Source organism: Macaca mulatta, chromosome 20, assembly GCF_049350105.2.
Source record: "Macaca mulatta isolate MMU2019108-1 chromosome 20, T2T-MMU8v2.0, whole genome shotgun sequence".
Taxonomy (NCBI): domain Eukaryota; kingdom Metazoa; phylum Chordata; class Mammalia; order Primates; family Cercopithecidae; genus Macaca; species Macaca mulatta.
The window spans coordinates 7,689,126-7,705,936 of record NC_133425.1 but is presented as its reverse complement, the minus strand read 5'-3'; the positions used below and the strand labels follow the sequence as shown (position 1 = coordinate 7,705,936).

General features: G+C 43.2%; 1 protein-coding gene and 1 long non-coding RNA gene across 17 annotated transcripts in view; both read right to left on the bottom strand.

Annotated features, from left to right (window-relative positions):
- RBFOX1 (RNA binding fox-1 homolog 1) overlaps window positions 1-16,811 on the bottom strand; it is a 2,485,711-nt gene that overhangs the window by 1,282,285 nt on the left and 1,186,615 nt on the right. The gene's annotated exons all lie outside the window — the stretch shown is intronic.
- Window positions 178-10,058, bottom strand: LOC144337931 (uncharacterized). The gene is made up of 2 exons (XR_013411572.1): window positions 6,940-10,058; window positions 178-245 (listed from the first exon to the last, which is right to left on the bottom strand). It is a non-coding gene; the product is annotated as an uncharacterized LOC144337931 (long non-coding RNA).

Sequence of the window (16,811 nt, the reverse complement as noted above, 5' to 3'; positions counted from 1 at the left end):
TAATAACAGAATATGCCTCTATCATACAGAATAAAAAGTACAATATAAAGGAACTACATACATATACATTAGTTTTGTATGCCACCCAGTAAATACTGCTCTTATTGAAGATTTCAGTATACGAACTTAATAATAATGAAAATGATAACAGCCAATATATGGAATGCTAACTAGCATCAAGCACTTTTTTTTTTCTTTTTTTTCTGTTTTTTTTTTTGAGACAAGGTCTCCCTCTGTTGTCCAGGCTGGAGTGCAGTGGTGCAATCTCAGCTCTCTGCCTTCCAGGCTCAAGTGATCCTCCCACCTCAGCATCCCGAGTAGCTGGAACTACAGGCACACACCACCATACTTGACTAAGTGTTTTTGTATTTGTTGTAGGGATGGGGTCTCACTATGTTGCCCAGGCTGATCTTGAACTCCCAGGCTCTAGCGATTCACCTGCCTCAGCCTCCCAAAGTGCTGGGATTACAGGCATGAGCCACCGTGCCCAGCCTCTCATCAAACACATTTCTAAGTGCTTTCATGCATTAACTCCTGAGCCCTCACAGCACTACTGTAAATTATCATTATTATTCCATTTTACAGATGAGAAAACTGAGGCCCAGGGTATGATTTGCTCCCAGTCACACACCTGGTAATGGGTGAACCCGCAGCATGAATTCAGGCCAACTGGCTTCAGAGATTGTGCAATACTCTGAAATCACTATCTCTTTATAGAATCATCCTGTCATTGTATCACACTGATAATACAATTGTTTAAATCATTATAAATCATATCATAATACAATTGTTTGCAAAAAGTAATCTACTTTACTTGGCAGCTCCACATCCTCTTCAACATTTTTACCCTTTGTGTTTAGGTGTTAAGGAGAATGCGACACCATTCAGCACAAATGCATGAATGCCATGTCCATACGTACGGCTCTTTATTTTGCCCTTTCCTGCTTCATACTGGTAAACTGTTCTGTCTAAACTCTCACCACAACTTTAATCGCATAAAATATTCCAAATGAGGCCATGCTCAGTGTTCAGAACTACTTCCCCGCACCACCGGCCATATTTCAACAATGTGGGAATCGTTTCCTATAGACTGGGGTCTGGAGTTCTTGGTGACAAGGAGAATAATGTAAACGTAAGATGATGATGATAATGAAGAAATACTCTGGACAGCTTTTATCACCTGGGATCCACAGGAAGCCTGCCAAGAGGGCAGAAGCACATTCTGTCAGCAGAGGGCACATTATCAATGCAGCCAGACCTTCACTTTATAAGATTTAATATGGAAATACTATACCTAAAAAGATTTATATGAAAGTCTCTTTTCCCATTGTTATCGGGTTTCTGTGTCACTCTACAGCCTATCAACCCTTCCCTAGCTTGCAATATCAGCAGGGCTAATCTATAATAACTAGACACACTGGAGTTCACCCCATAGTCTGCATTGGAATCATAGAAACTCAATTATTCAGTGAGAAAGAACACTGAAAAGGCAAAACACTGATGGAGAGTTGGTGTCAGGACATTAATGAAAGGACTCCAGAGATGACAGCATGACCCCCAAACGCTCAAGAAGTTTACACCACTGAGAGCTACAGCCTGTTATCGGCAGAACCCAGGAGACATGTGGCAGGAGTTCGCAGGGGTCAAGACAGGTCTAACCTACTTCCCTTTATTCATTCTTTGGATGATCAGACACTTGTGAAATTTCAGAACAGGTCTTTCACATTGCTTGTGTCTCAGTGGGTGTATAGGGGCCTCTCTGCCTGTCTTTCTGAGGTGTGCCTGTGAGACAGAGTAGGTTTGTTTTGATTTTCGAGACAAGGCCCCTCGTTCTGTCGCCCAGGCTGGAGTACAGTGGGGCAATCATGGCTCACTGTAGCCTCAGCCTCCTGGGCTCAAGAGATCCTCCCACCTCGGCCTCCTGAGTAGCTGGGACCACAGGTGTGCACCACCACAACAGGCCTACTTTAGTCCTTTCTTTCAAACCTACCCTGCCTTTCTCTGACTCCTAGATTATCTCTTTTCCCCCTTCTTCTCCTCTGCTTTCTTCTCTCTCTTTCCAGGACTCTTTCCTTCTCCCTCCCTCTTTTACTCTTACTTTCATTTTCTCTCTTTTTCTGTCTCTTCTCCTTTCTCTCTCTCCCTTCTTCACCCCTCTGTCTTTCTCTTCATCTCCCCATCTGTTTTTGTACCTGTCTGTCTATGTCTGTCTATTGCATAGAGAGGGAGAGGGAAAGAGAGAGAGAAGGCAGGAAGGAAGGAGGGAGGGAGGGAGAGAGAGAGAGAGAGAAAATAAGAGAGTGAGAGAGAATGAGAGAGAGACAGAGAAAGAGCTACCTACAATAGAAAGTAAAATGCCAACAAGATTCTACAATTCAGCAACATTAAATAGATGAGGCGTACCTAGCGGTAGCGAGGGGCTGGGGGGAGAGGGAAATGGGGAGAGCTTAATGGGTATGGGATTCTTTTTGTGAAGCGAATGTACTAAATACCACAGAATTGTACACTTGACAACGGTTGACATTATGCTATGTAAATTTTCCCTCCATAAAAAGGTAAAAAGAGTAATGGTGATTAAACTCTTTCTCCCTGAATAAAAGAAATTTGAAACCGTTTCTGAAACAGAAGCAAACTCTGCAAACTCTATTAAAATATGTGTGTGTGTGTGTGTGTGTGTGTGTGTGTGTGTGTGTGTGAATTAGATCTACAGAATAAACCAGGCAATACGAATCCACCCCACAGAAATGGCTACAAAGTCCATCAAACTGTTTTCAAAACAAATAGAATTTTCTTAATGACCAAAAAAAAAGTAATAAATCACATACAATACATAAACTCGCTTTTCTTTGGTAGGAACATGAAGTTGTAGTTTTTCTATTAGCCCAGGCTCCTGCCCTCTGAGACAGACCCTTGTACACAACACAGCACTGCCTAATCCCAAGCCCGCAGAAATGGTGAGGGGTGGGGTAGGAGGTGTGCAGAAAGTAAACTGAACGCTACTGCCAATTTCCAATCTAATTGGAATATTCAGGAGAGGCTGTTAATTTGATCAAGAGTATTTAAATGAGAAGACAATGATTTTAGAGTATTTCTCTTTCAGCTTAGCTATCAATGCTTAAAGTGAGAGTCCAATGTCATCCTCCCCGAACTTCATACCTGTTGACCATACTTTCCTTCCTCTCTGCATACGGAAGTAGATTCTGGCTAAAAAAGCAACCCAGGACAGAAAATCCTGGCTCCTCTATCTACTCAGATTTCAGGTCCCTGCACTGAAAAAGAATATTACTAAAAAGTATAAAGTTATTTCATCCTCACTATTAAAGTCAAATAAGTTAACTGTGGAAAGCTGCAAAGATATTAAACAACACATAGCGAAAATATTTAGTTCATCCATAGCTTCAGTATCCAAGTAATAATAATATTGTGGAATATTTGTTCTTGTATTCTGTTTGATATATTGACTTAGATACAATAAACACACATATCTATAGATAGCCTTTTCAAAGCAAAAGTAAAACCTACTGCAAATAGCGTTGCATAACTTGTTTGTTTCCATTTAATAGCATCTCAGGAACACTCTTCCATCTCATTGAACCTTATCCTAAGGCATTAGTTATGGTTGCGAGGTCCTTTCATCTTTTTTTTTTTTTGAGACGGAGTCTCGCTCTGTCGCCCAGGCTGGAGTGCAGTGGCCGGATCTCGGCTCACTGCAAGCTCCACCTCCCAGGTTCATGCCATTCTCCTGCCTCAGCCTCCCGAGTAGCTGGGACTACAGGCGCCCACCACCTCGCCCGGCTAGTTTTTTGTATTTTTTTTTTTTTTAGTAGAGACGGGGTTTCACCGTGTTAGCCAGGATGGTCTTGATCTCCTGACCTCGTGATCCGCCCACCTCGGCCTCCCAAAGTGCTGGGCTTACAGGCTTGAGCCATCGGGCCCGGCCAGAGGTCCTTTCATCTTAGAAGAAGAGGAATGATTACATGTCTTTCCACATCCCTATAGTTGAACATTTAGGTTGCTTGTGTTTTTAGCAACCTAACAATGCAACCTAAACAATGCTGCAGTGAACATCCTTGTAGACCCATCTTTACAAAATTATAATTATCTCTCCACATTCACACACACACACACACACACACACACAGTGCTGTTAAGATGTACTAGGGTTTCTCAACCTCAGCACTGTTAACAAGTGAAGCTGGGTAATTCTTTATGGTGGGGGCTGTCCTGTGCACTGCACGATGCTGAGCAGCATCCCTGGAGCCCCCTTCCTTCACTTTTAACATTTATAAATGTTTCCATACATGATTAGACGTCGTCCTCCAGGGGGCATGGGATTACTGCCCGTTGATAACCACTGGAATATTATAACAGAAACACCCAGTGGAATGATACATAATCTCGATTCATCTTTGATACTTGTCCTCCAAGTCGCCAGACAGCTTAGACTGCCTCCTTAACGCAGGCAACACTTTTTTGTTGTTGTTGTTTGTTTTGTTTTGTTTTGAGTCGAGTCTTCCTCTGTCGCCCAGGCTGGAGCGCAGTGGCGCAATCTCCGCTCACTGCAACCTCCGCCTCCCGGGTTCAAGCGATTCTCCTGCCTCAGCTTCCCAAGTAGCTGGGATTACAGGCACCCGCCACCATGCCCAGCTAATTTTTGTATTTTTAGTAGAGACAGGGTTTCACCATGTTGGCCAGGCTGGTCTCAAATACCTGTCCCTGTGATCCGCCTGCCTTGGCCTCCCAAAGTGTTGGGATTACAGGCGTGAGCCACTGCGCCTGGCCACGACTGGCATGTCTTACATGGACAACTTGCCCAAATTTAAGATTGTTTCCCAGCCTCAAGACCCATGCTGCCCACCCTCTGTGTTACTAGGATTCAGTGTGGATCTCTTATCTGGGCTCCTCATTTCTCATCTGTTCTTATTTCCTCTGGACCATGGCCTTCCTGGACTTGCAGTGCTGCATCTTAGCTGAACCCTCATCTGGTGGCTGGGATTCCTACACCTCCCCAAGTCCTCTGGGCCACGTCTCGGCATCAGTGCTGCTCCTCCACTGTGTCTTGGTCTTTACCTGCTCCCCTGTGGCAGGAAGACATACTTGACGTACTTCATTTTTTAATTTTTTTTTTTTTTTTTGAGACAGAGTCTCAGTCTGTCACCCAGGCTGGGGTGCAGTGGCACAATCTTGGCTCACTGCAATTTTCACCTCCAATGTTTGAGCAATTCTCCCACCTCACCCTCCCAAGTAGCTGGGATTACAGGCACGCACCATCAAACCCAGCTAATTTTTGTATTTTTAGTAGAGATGGGGTTTCACCATGTTGCCCAGGCTGGTCCCAAACTCCTGACCTCAGGTGATCTGCCTGCCTCGGCCTCCCAAAGTGCTGGGATTACAGATGTGAGCCACCACGCCTGATCAGGAAGACATGCTTCCTACAGGAACCGTGGCAAGATTTATTATCAAACTCCCAAAAAGTTTCTCTGTAGCTTGCAGAAGGCCAAACAAAATGTTGGTCAGATACACACAGCAAACACTTGTATTGTTATCAGAGAAAGCTGGGTGTTGACAGACTAGACAGAGAAGCGAACAGCAGCAACCTGAGAGGAAAAACAATGAAGAAAGGAGACAAAGAAGAAAGAAGACCACTGACAATTGTGAAGACATGTGATCAACCTAGGTGCCCATTGGCGGTGGCCTGGATAAAGAAAATGTAGTACACATACAGCATGGAATACTATGCAGCCATAAAAAAGAAAATCATTTCCTTTGCAGCAACATGGATGCAGCTGGAGGCCATTAACCTAAGTGAATTAACCTAGGAACAGAAAACTGAATACTACATGTTCTACTTGTAAGTAGGAGCTAAGCATTTGATATGGTTTGGATCTGTGTCCTCGCCAAATCTTATATCAAATTATGGTCTCCAATGTTGGAGGTGGGGCCTGGTGGGAGGTGGCTGGCTTATAGGGGTGGATTTATCAGGAATAATTTGGCACCCTTGGTGTCATTTTTGTGGTAGTGAGTTCCCATGAGATCCGGTTGTTTAAAGTGTTCATCGCCTCTCCTCGTGCTCTCTCTTGCTCCTGCTCCTGCCCCTGCCGTGTGAGACACCTTACTCCCCCTTTGTCTTCTGCCATGATTGGAAACTTCCTGAAGCCTCCCCAGGAGCAGAAGCCACTATGCTTCCTGTACAGCCTGCAGAACCATGAGCCTCTCTTCTTTAAAAATTACCCAGTCTCAGGGATTTCTTTATAGCAGTGTGAGAATGGACTAACACAAGTGAACTAATACGTGGGCATAACATGGGAACAATAGACAAGGGGACCACTGGAGGGGAAAGAGAGGGAGGAGGGCATGGGCTGAAGGACTACCTATTGGGTACCACACTCACTCCCTGGCTGATGGGGTCATCCACACCCTAAACCTCAGCATCACACAGTACACCCATGTAACAAACCTGCACATACATGTACCCCTGAATCTAAAGAAAGTTGAGTTTAAAAAAAAAAAAAAGAGAGAGAGAGAGAGGTGGCCGGGCATGGTGGCTCACACCTGTAATCCCAACACTATGGGAGGCTAAGGTGGGCGGATCACCTAAGGTCAGGAGTTCGAGACCAGCCTGGCCAACATGGCAAAACTCCACCTCTACTAGTAAAATACAAAAATTAGCCAGGCGTGATGGCACTTACCTCTAATCCCACCTACTCGGGAGGCTGAGGCAGGAGAATCGCTTGAATCCTGGAGGCAGAGGTTGCAGCGAGCAGAGATAACACCACTGCACTCCAGCCTGGGCAACAAGAGTGAGACTCCACCGAAAAAAAAAAAAAAAAAAAAAAAAAGCCTGGTCCCTAAACAGCAGGAGTAGGAAATGGGACCACAGTCTATTTGATGGGATTTGTGATGATGGGGGAGGTCTTTTAGCATAAGATGGAGTCTGACTGGGTTTATGGTGTAAAACTCTCCACAGAGCTGAGCCAAGGTGGAGATAAACCTGCATATTGCAAAGATATATGGAGAAGGCCCTTCACGATGATTAGTGTGTTAAATTTACCCTAATCATTGTGTGTGTGTGTGTATGTCTGTGTGATCTAAAGCACCCGTGTTTTCTTCTGTGCCAATGTCATTCATGGTGACGCTGGGAGGCAGGAACAAATAGAATGCAATATTATTTCCACATTATGCAAAATATATTTGAGCCACCTCCATGCTCATGACCATAATGAATGTGTCAACGTTTGCTGAAAATCTTGTTAAAAAGTACATTTCCTTCCTTCTAAGAAGCATTCCCCTGACGACAAAACTCTGATTCAGAATTCATAACCTTCTTAAAAGTAGAACTTCCTTGAATAAAATCGCGTGGTCCTCAGATGTGCAAACATTTTTGCATTCACATAATACGCTTTTCTCATTCAACATGATTTGTCAGATTTTCCTTTTAAAAATCAAATCAACAGCCAACAAAGGGCTCAAGGCTCCTTCTCCCATAGACAGCGGCTCCAGATGGAAGAGCAGAGATGCGGGCTGCCCTCTGTCCCCTCCCGAAGGAGAGAATGTAATCTGAACCAACGCTTGGGGTGGCGTGGGATTCCTGAAATTGGATCAAGAAGCCTCTGGGCTTCTCTTGTTTACACCACTGTTCATTTATCTCCAAGCTTGCTGACATCCAGCCTTCATGTGATTGACTTACAAATTGGAGTCTAAATTATGTCTGCTATTGCCTAGCAATTAGCCATTAAGGAATAGTACGATCACAATACAAAGATGGAAGATGTTCACGCTGCAACAAGGGGCCACTGGAAGAAAGAATCCTTCAGTCCTCCCACTTTCAGGCTTACAGTAACTGCCCTTTGATGCAGGTCTAGCCTTTTAAAACGACAACACTATTTACTCCTTGCACTATGTCAGCCTCATCCCACACATAAAGCACTCAGAGAGTGCCAAATAAGTCTTCTTCATTTCCCCAATCTTTGCCTCTTCAATCTTCTCTCTCTCTCAGAATCATTTCTCTGGTCTCTGCAGTGATATTGGTTCGAAGGCTGTCAATTGTGCACATGAATGGTGATGAAATAATTAGTAGTGCAAGGTGGGAACTTTCATATGAGCAAACACCAATACACTAAAAATGAGAAATCTGATGAACTGAGGCTGTCAGCGGCATTATCTATAATAGGGCTCATCCTTCAAGTTGCAAGCTAATTTTGCAGCCTCACTCTTTTATCCTGATGTGGTTTTTCTCCACCCTTTAAAGCTGAAACATTTCTGGCTTCACATCTCATCAAAAGACTACATTTTCTTTGTTCATCCTTGATTCAGAAACACCAATTCTTTAATTTATGTTTTCTTATTGTAAAAATAATACATGTGCATCACAGAAAATGTTGAAAGTGTAAAAAAAAAATGAAAGAGGTAGGGAAAATAAAATCTCCCCACACTCTAACCACTTGGAGGCAATTGCTACTACTACTTTGCTGGATTTCCAGTCTTTGCTACTATACATTTTCAACGTACATGAGAAATTATTGCATCTATAATTTTGCTGAAGGTACATTTTTTTCAGGCTCTGCTGAAGAGAAAGGGAAAGAGTTCTCCCTTTCATTGATTGCAGAGTTGAGGCAGGCAAGACAACGGGAGAAAAGGACACTGAGGTTTTACGTGGTTAATCTGAAATGAAGATTAAAATCATTGTTAGCTGCAAAACAAGGAAATTAAGTGATTGTCACAAACAACCTGAAACAGCTCAGTGGGATCCATTAAGATTTTTAACAGCTCAGTGAAATCTAACATCTACCTGACAGGCCAGAAGGGAAGGGATGGGGCGGGGGCTGCAGCATATCTCTAACTCTTCGTGCATTAAACAAGCAAACTTTTTACTGATTGATGGTCCAGGAGAGCTGAACTGACCTCCACCTTCAATTAACTCAGTTTGAGATCATGCCTATACCCCGCACAGCTTGTCTTCATAATATGAGATAATAAGAGTTTTAAAAGCTCAACAAGGCAAAAATTGTGGTGTGTGTGCTGCATGTGAAAGACAGAGCATGATTGGGATGTGTCATATGGTCTATGAAGAATGGGAATGGTGGGATGCCTGTAGCTATCCCAGATGTACAGGTGGGCTCTCTGCAACCACACCACGCAGGGAAGCATCTCTCCGAATGTTTTCTGAAATGAAATTGGCATGGAGCCCACTCTACCTTTTCATTCTCCTCTGGCTCCAGTGCTCAGGAATCTGGTTCCAGAAATTTGGTAGAAATGTACTTGAATTACCTTTTGCTTATTTTCTTCATTCCTTTCTTAGCACTTTCTTGTCTCTGCCTCCTTTCAATATTTGTTGAGCAGCTGCTACTTAGAGACACACGTGAGTGATGAATCAAGAATGAACAAATCAAGCCCTACACTCCACACTCTTCAGAGAGCTCAAACATTCCAGCAGGGAAACTGTATGTCAACAGGTAATTCCAGGCCAGTCAGGCAAAGAGTAACGACTGTGCAATACAATACCACGGTATACACCTGGAAAGTAGAAGAAAATCATGGAGTGCTTCAAAAAGGAGGGGGCATTCAAATGAGGTCTTATCAAAGAAGTCAAAATGTATGTCACATTTTAGAAAGTTGAAGGTTTGGAAAAAGGTTTAGAAAATTTAAGAAAAATCATGTTGGCCTGTAGAATAATGACTGAGTCATTGCAAAGATAACCCTGGAGATGTGTGAAAGGCTATCGAGACTGAGGGAAACGGCCACAGTGAAAAGCCTGGAAATGGTCTCTGTTCCAGGGAAAAGTTTCCAAGCCCATACTCTTTCTCCAAAATCATTTTCCTTCTGCTCCTCAGTAATTGCAATGCAATGGTTCTTCCACATAGGAGCTTTCTGACTTTCAGGTAATACTCGGGGAGAAAACCCCAGTGAAGGAAAAGCATATCAAGCTTACATGAAGGGCCAGGCATGGTGGCTTATACCTGTAATCCCAGCATATTGGGAGGCCGAGGCAGGAGGACTGATTAAGGCCAGGAGTTCAAGACCAGCCTGGGCAACATAGTGAAATCCCATCTCTACAAAAATTTTACTTTTTCAATTAGCCAGGTGTGGTGGCATGCACCTGTAGCCCAGCTACTTAGGAGGCTGGGGTAGGAGGATCGCTTGAATCCAGGAGTTAGAGGTTGCAATGAGCTATAACTACACCCCAGGCCAGACCCTGTCAAAACAAAACAAAAAAGGCTTGCAGAAAAAACAATTGTCCAAAATTGTAGATGATGTGAATTTCAAGTCCCTCTCAGATAACATCATAATGCACCTGCATTTCTCACCCTACTTTATTACTCCCAGGTTTATACACATAGTCCCCAAATAGCAGCTCTTATTATCTTCCCTTCATCCTAGAAGTCACCATAAGAGATTCTGTTCTTTCTCCGTTACTATAATGAGAATGGTTCTATAAAGTGGTTAAAGGACACACCTCCTAGATTTATTTCCAGACTCGGCCACTCATTGGCTAAAATGGGCAGGCTGCATGGTCTCCCCAAGCCTTAGCTACCCTTGTATAAAACAGGGGAAATACAAGTGCCTCCCTCGTGAGGTTAAATGGCATAAACCATGACACTCCCCAGGAAGTCCTTAACAAATGTTACTTACCATTAGTATTTAGTTATGGCAGTAATGAGCCAAAGGGAACCCGCTGAGTTCAGTATAATTTGTTTGAGGACTTGACCTGTATCTCTTATTTGATCTTGATCATTCATTCATTCATTCTTTCAGGAAATAATTTCTGAGCACATCCTAAGGATTAGATGTTATTAATAAAACTTTCCAAAAGGGAAAACAGACATCCTTTCTCTCAAGAAACTTCATTTTATACATGTATACCATTAAGCTAAAGAAAGCAAAAGACAGAAATACCTTTCAACCCAGCAATCCCATTACTGGGTATATATCCAAAGGGATAGACATGTGAAGATACATGCATACATTATAAAGACACATGCATGTGTATGTGCATTGCAGCAAAGACATAGAATCAATCTAAATGCCCATCACTGATAGACTGGACAAAGAAAATGTGGTACATATACGCCATGGAATACTATGCAGCCACTAAAACGAACGAGATCATGTTCTATGCGGGGACCTGGATGGAGCTGGGAGCCATCATCCTTAGCAAACTAACACAGGAACAGAAAACCAAATACCACATGTTCTCATGGATAAGTGGAGCTAAATGAAGAGATACACGGACACAGAGAGGGGAACAACACACACTAGGGCTTTTCGGAGGTTGGAGGGTAGAAGGAGAAAGAAAATCAGGAAAAATAACTAATGGGTACTAGGATTAATACCTGGGTGATGAAATAATCTGTCCAAAAATCCCATGACACAAGTTTACCTATACAACAAATCTGCACTTATACCCTTGAACTTAAAAGCTTTAAAAAAAAAAAAAAAGAAAGAAAGAAAGAAAGAAAGGAGTTTAAGGCCAGGCACAGTGGCTGACGCCCGTAATCCCAGCACTTTGGGATTACGAGGTGGGTGGATCACCTGAGGTCAGGAGTTCAAGACCAGCCTGGGCAACATAGTGAAACCCCGTCTCTACTAAATATATAAAAACTAGCTGGGCATGGTGGTGGGTGCCTGTAATCCCAGCTACTTGGGAGGCTGAGGCAGGAGAATTGCTTGAACTCAGGAGACAGAGGTTGCAGTGAGCCGACACAGTGCCACTGCACTCCAGTCTCAAAAAAAAAAAAAAAAAAAAAAAAAAGAAAGGAGTTTAAAAAGCTGCCCTCTTTATTGAACGTTAAATAAACACATTTATATTTGACTAACTGAAACTCTTATTTGATCAAGTATAAACATGGAATCAGTAGAGAGGGCTGATGGAAAGGGAAAGAAAGGTAAAAATTCCGCTGGGCATGGTGGCTCACGCCTGTAATCCCAGCACTTTGGGCGGTCGAGGTGGGTGGATCACAAGGTTAGGAGTTTGAGACCAACCTGGCCAACATGGTGAAACCCCATCTCTGCTAAAAATACAGAAGTTTGCTGGGCTTGGTGCCACACGCCTGTAATCCCAGCTATTCAGGAGGATGAGACAGGAGAATCACTTGAACCCGGGAGGTAGAGGTTGCAGTGAGCCGAGACCATGCCTTTGCACTTAGCCTGGGTGACAGAGAGAGACTATGTCAAAAACAAAACAAAAATCTGTACAAATTTAAGGTAAGGAATGATCCCATAAATGATCACTCTAAAATATGCACAGAAAGTTACTGTCAGTGATTATATCCAAAGACAAATGGCAAACACACTTATTGGGAATCCATCATGACTTCCTTAGTCATGGCAATATTTAAAAATTGAGGAAACCAAATTTGGTTTCTAAGTCATGGATTACCAGTACTGCAACCTGTTTGATGTATACCTGTGTCCTGTAAGGTATTTTATCAGGATGGCATTGCTGGGCAGGGAGATACAGGCCACAGTGCTGACAGGTGCAAATGTAGCAGGAGCATGGGGGTGGAAATGGCATATTCTCCCTTAGACTTCCTTCTCATTTAAAAGCACATACTCCTTGGGGTTCTTACCGAGGACATCAAATTTGCAATCACCTTTTTATAAGAATCCTCGGTGCCACTCTTTCTTATCTATTTCTGAATTTTCTCCTCTTTCCTCATTTTTAGTACAATCTCTTTCCGTAAAAAAAAAAAAAAAAAAAAAAAAAAAAAAAAAAAGAAAAATGGATGGAAAAAAAGAACAAAACAAGGAGGAAGAGGAGGCAGGGAGGGAAGGAATTAGAGTGGAGAAAAGCAAAAACTTCTCCTGCTCATCATGGCCGTTTCCCCATGGAGAAGCGACTGGCTTCAACACCAGTTGAAGAATAGATACTTTGATAATCAGAGACCTGAGCTCTCTAAACTGTTGGGTGATCTTACCGGCTCAAGAAAATCAACTGCCTGTCAGGGTTGTGTTTTGTGTTTTGATGTGAAGACGGCTGAGAAAATAAATCCACCTGATGGAAAATTACAGAGGAGCCGTTCTCCTTCTGCGTAAGTGAGGGACTCAAACAATTTCGTTTTGAGGACATCGCTGCACCATGTTCCAAAAAGTAGACACGGCTTTTGTTTTCTCCTTACAAGATGATAAATATTCATGCCGGTGAATTACCGCTTGCTAAGGGCCCAATATTTGGCACACCTGTTGTAGCGCGTCTCTGAAACAGCAGCAACAGTTTAGGAGGACAACGCTGGCAGGTGTTAACAATGGGATATTGTGACAAGCACGAGGAAACAACACATTTTGATATCCTGATTAAACCAAGGTCCTCAAAGTGAACCCATCTTACCTGGCACCCATCTGCAGAAAAGGTCTCCCATTTTTCACACCGATAGAGACTTCGAAGTCCCTACATGAGCTGTCAGAACAGTCATTTGCATCTGCATTTGTGTATCTCACAGATATCCTGAGGTCGTGGGGGTTACATATTGGAGCTCTGCACACAGACTCTTCAGTTTTGTTTTGTTTTGTGTTTCGTTTGAGATGGAGTCTTGCTCTGTCACCCAGGCTAGAGTGCAGTGGTGTGATCTCAGCTCACTGCAACCTCCGCCTCCCGGGTTCAAGCGATTCTTCTGTCTCAGCCTCCACAGTAGCTAGGACTATAGGTGCCTGCCACCGCGCCCAGCTAATTTTTGTATTTTTAGTAGAGATGGGGTTTCACCATATTGGCCAGGCTGGTCTTGAACTCCTGACCTCGTGATCTGCCCTCCTCGACCTCCCAAATCTCTCCCTGCTGGGATTATAAGCATGAGCCACCATGCCTGGCCCAGACTCTCCAGTTTTAAACACATGACCTTCTTCTTAGCTGTATGAGCTTGGGCATATCACTTAAGTCACCTGCTGAGTCTCTTGTGCTTTTGGAAAATGGGGTAAAACTAGTATCATGCTTCACTGTAGGATTTCTCAACCTCAATGCTTTTTTTTTTTTTTTTTTTGAGACAGAGTTTCTTTCTTGTTGCCCAGGCTGGAGTGCAATGGCACAGTCTCGGCTAACCACAACCTCCGACTCCCTGGTTCAAGCGATTCTCCTGCCTCAGCCTCCATAGTAGCTGGGATTACAGACATGTGCCACCATGCCCAGCTAATTTTTGTATCTTCAGTAGAGACGGATTTCACCATGGTTTCACCATGTTGACCAGGCTGGTCTCGAACTCCTGACCTCAGGTGATCTGCCCGTCTTGGCCTCCCAAAGGGCTGGGATTACAGGTGTGAGCCACCATGCCTGACCAGTAGGACTCAACAGTATTGATACTGGGACTGGTTCATTCTTTGCTCTGCATCCTACCCCTTGCCCTACAGGATGTCTGACTATATCCTTGACCTATATCCACTGGATGCCAGCAGCACTCCTTAACCTCTTCCAGTTGTGACAATGAAAATTATCTCAAGACAGACATTGCCAAATGTTCGCTAAAAGCAAAATTGACTCTGGGTAAGAATCCCTGCTTTGTAAAGTGGTTTTGAAGAAAGGCTGTATTGTATGTACAGGACTGGTCACAATGACTGACACATAGTCTACAATCCTTGGGCACAGCTATCATTGTTTTCCAGACACGGTGCTAGGTATTTGGCTGGGATATACGCTTGAATCAAATGAGACCCCTTTGCTTAACGAACTTACACAGTACTTTATTTTCTTCTTTGCATTTGTCACTGCCAGAAACTATCTTATTTATTTAGGTATTTGCTTATTAATATCTGCCTCTCTCCCAACAGCACGTAAGATGGATGAGGATCAGAATTATTGGCCATGGCCACTGCCTAATTCCCACACCTGGAGCAGAGTAGACAACACAGTAGGTGCCCAGGAAACACATGTGCAAATGGATGTGACAAGTTCTGTACACATAATTCCTGAGAAGAGGACTAGGCAACTGCATATACATATATAGTACATACGTCTACAGACACAAGTACATTTGGTGACTCATCAATTCAGGCAGATATTAGAAACACTGCTTTCATCCACCTTTCCACGGTTCTTCACAAAATGGAAATCAGATCATCTTCCCCTGCTTAAAAAGCCTCCAAGAGTTTTTCATTGTCCAAGGACCTGTGCTGGATCTCTTGGGAGGCATCTTCCTCCAGCCCCTTTCCACAGTACTTAGGTGTTCTCGGCACTCTCTGAGGTCTCGCACTTGCTATGTTTGCATAGAACAATCCCTGTGGTTGGAATTTCCTTCTCGTCTGTGTCCACCTATAGAATATATGTTCAGCTTTTAAGATACGGCCAACTAGAGAACATGTGTTCACCCTTTAAAATGCAGGTCCCCATCCACCTCGCTAACAGTTCCTCTTTGTCTCCTGAGCTCTTTCAGCCTTTAGTTATTGCCATAGTTCTCCCCCCACAAAAAAGAACACGCAGGGGCTAGCATGAGTGTGTACAGGAGAGCTGTAGATGAGACTGAGAAATACCTGATTCTTAGTTAATTAAGCATCAAAAGATAAACCTTTATGTGGGTCTTGTTCTTCCAGGAGTCACATCAAAAGATCCTGGATTTCTTCCAACAAAATTGCTCTCATTCAATGCTGTCTTTATTTAGAATCTTTTCACAAACATTTTCTTTCTTTCTCTGTCAATTATTTTGATTGATTATGAGAATGAAAACCCTCATTTCAAAAGCACAGGTTTGATATGGGAAACAGTCATTTGGAATGATAGCTGACTAAAAATTTTAGTGTCCTAACCCTTCTCGATTACAACTAAATTTTGGCTGGACACAGTGGCTCACACCTGTAGCCCTAGGACTTTGGGAGGCCAAAATGAGAGGATTGCTTGAGCCCAGGGGTTTGAGGCCAGCTTGGAAAACAGAGCAAGACCACCTCCACCTCTACAGATTTTTTCTTTTCTTTTCTTTTCTTTTCTTTTTTTTTTTTTTTTTTTGAGATGGAGTTTCACTCTCGTTGCCCAGGCCTGAAGTGCAATGGCGCAATCTCAGCTTACCGCAACCTCTGCTTTTCGGGTTACAGTGATTCTTCTACCTCAGTCTCCCGAGTAGCTGGGATTACAGGCATGTGCCACCACACCCTGCTCATTTTGTATTTTTAGTAGAGATGGGGTTTCTCCATGTTGGTCAGGCTGGTCTCGCTCCCGACCTCAGGTGATCCGCCTGCTTTGGCCTCACAAAGTGCTGGGATTATAGGCATGAGGCACCATGCCTGGCTAAAAAAAAAAAAAACTTTAAAAATAGCTGGGCATGGTGTTGTGATTTTTCTCAATAATATTAAAGTATCTGAGGCAAGAATATTCAATAATTATTTATATTCCAAAATTATCAATTTTTGAAAGTTCCATTTCTGGTATTGCCACTCAAACCATCCAAAGAGAGACTCGACAAATGCCAGCTCCCCGCTCCAGCAACAGCAGAACAGTAGAAAGCATGTCGGGTGTGTAAGCATGTCGGGCTCACATTTCCACACTCTTGCTCACTGAATCAGATCACTAGATGGTTCCGAGACATCTAAGTAAGTGCTTCACATGTCCATCGGCAGCCACAAAACTGGGAGTGTCATTTGTGACCAACATTTTCTTCTAAAAATAAATAAAATGGAGCACATTAAAGTGCATGTGAAACACTTGCTTATTATTGTAGGTGCATGCTGCCTCACAATGTAAAACGAATTTCTTATTATGGGGCACGGTGAAAACAAAAAGGTTTCAGATACATTGGCAAGAGTTTCCATTTGATAACTCAAGTCTAGTGAACGGAATACAAAGACAACTTTTATAGGATGATCACTGAAAGGCATATAGGGGTCCATGAATAGTGTGAACT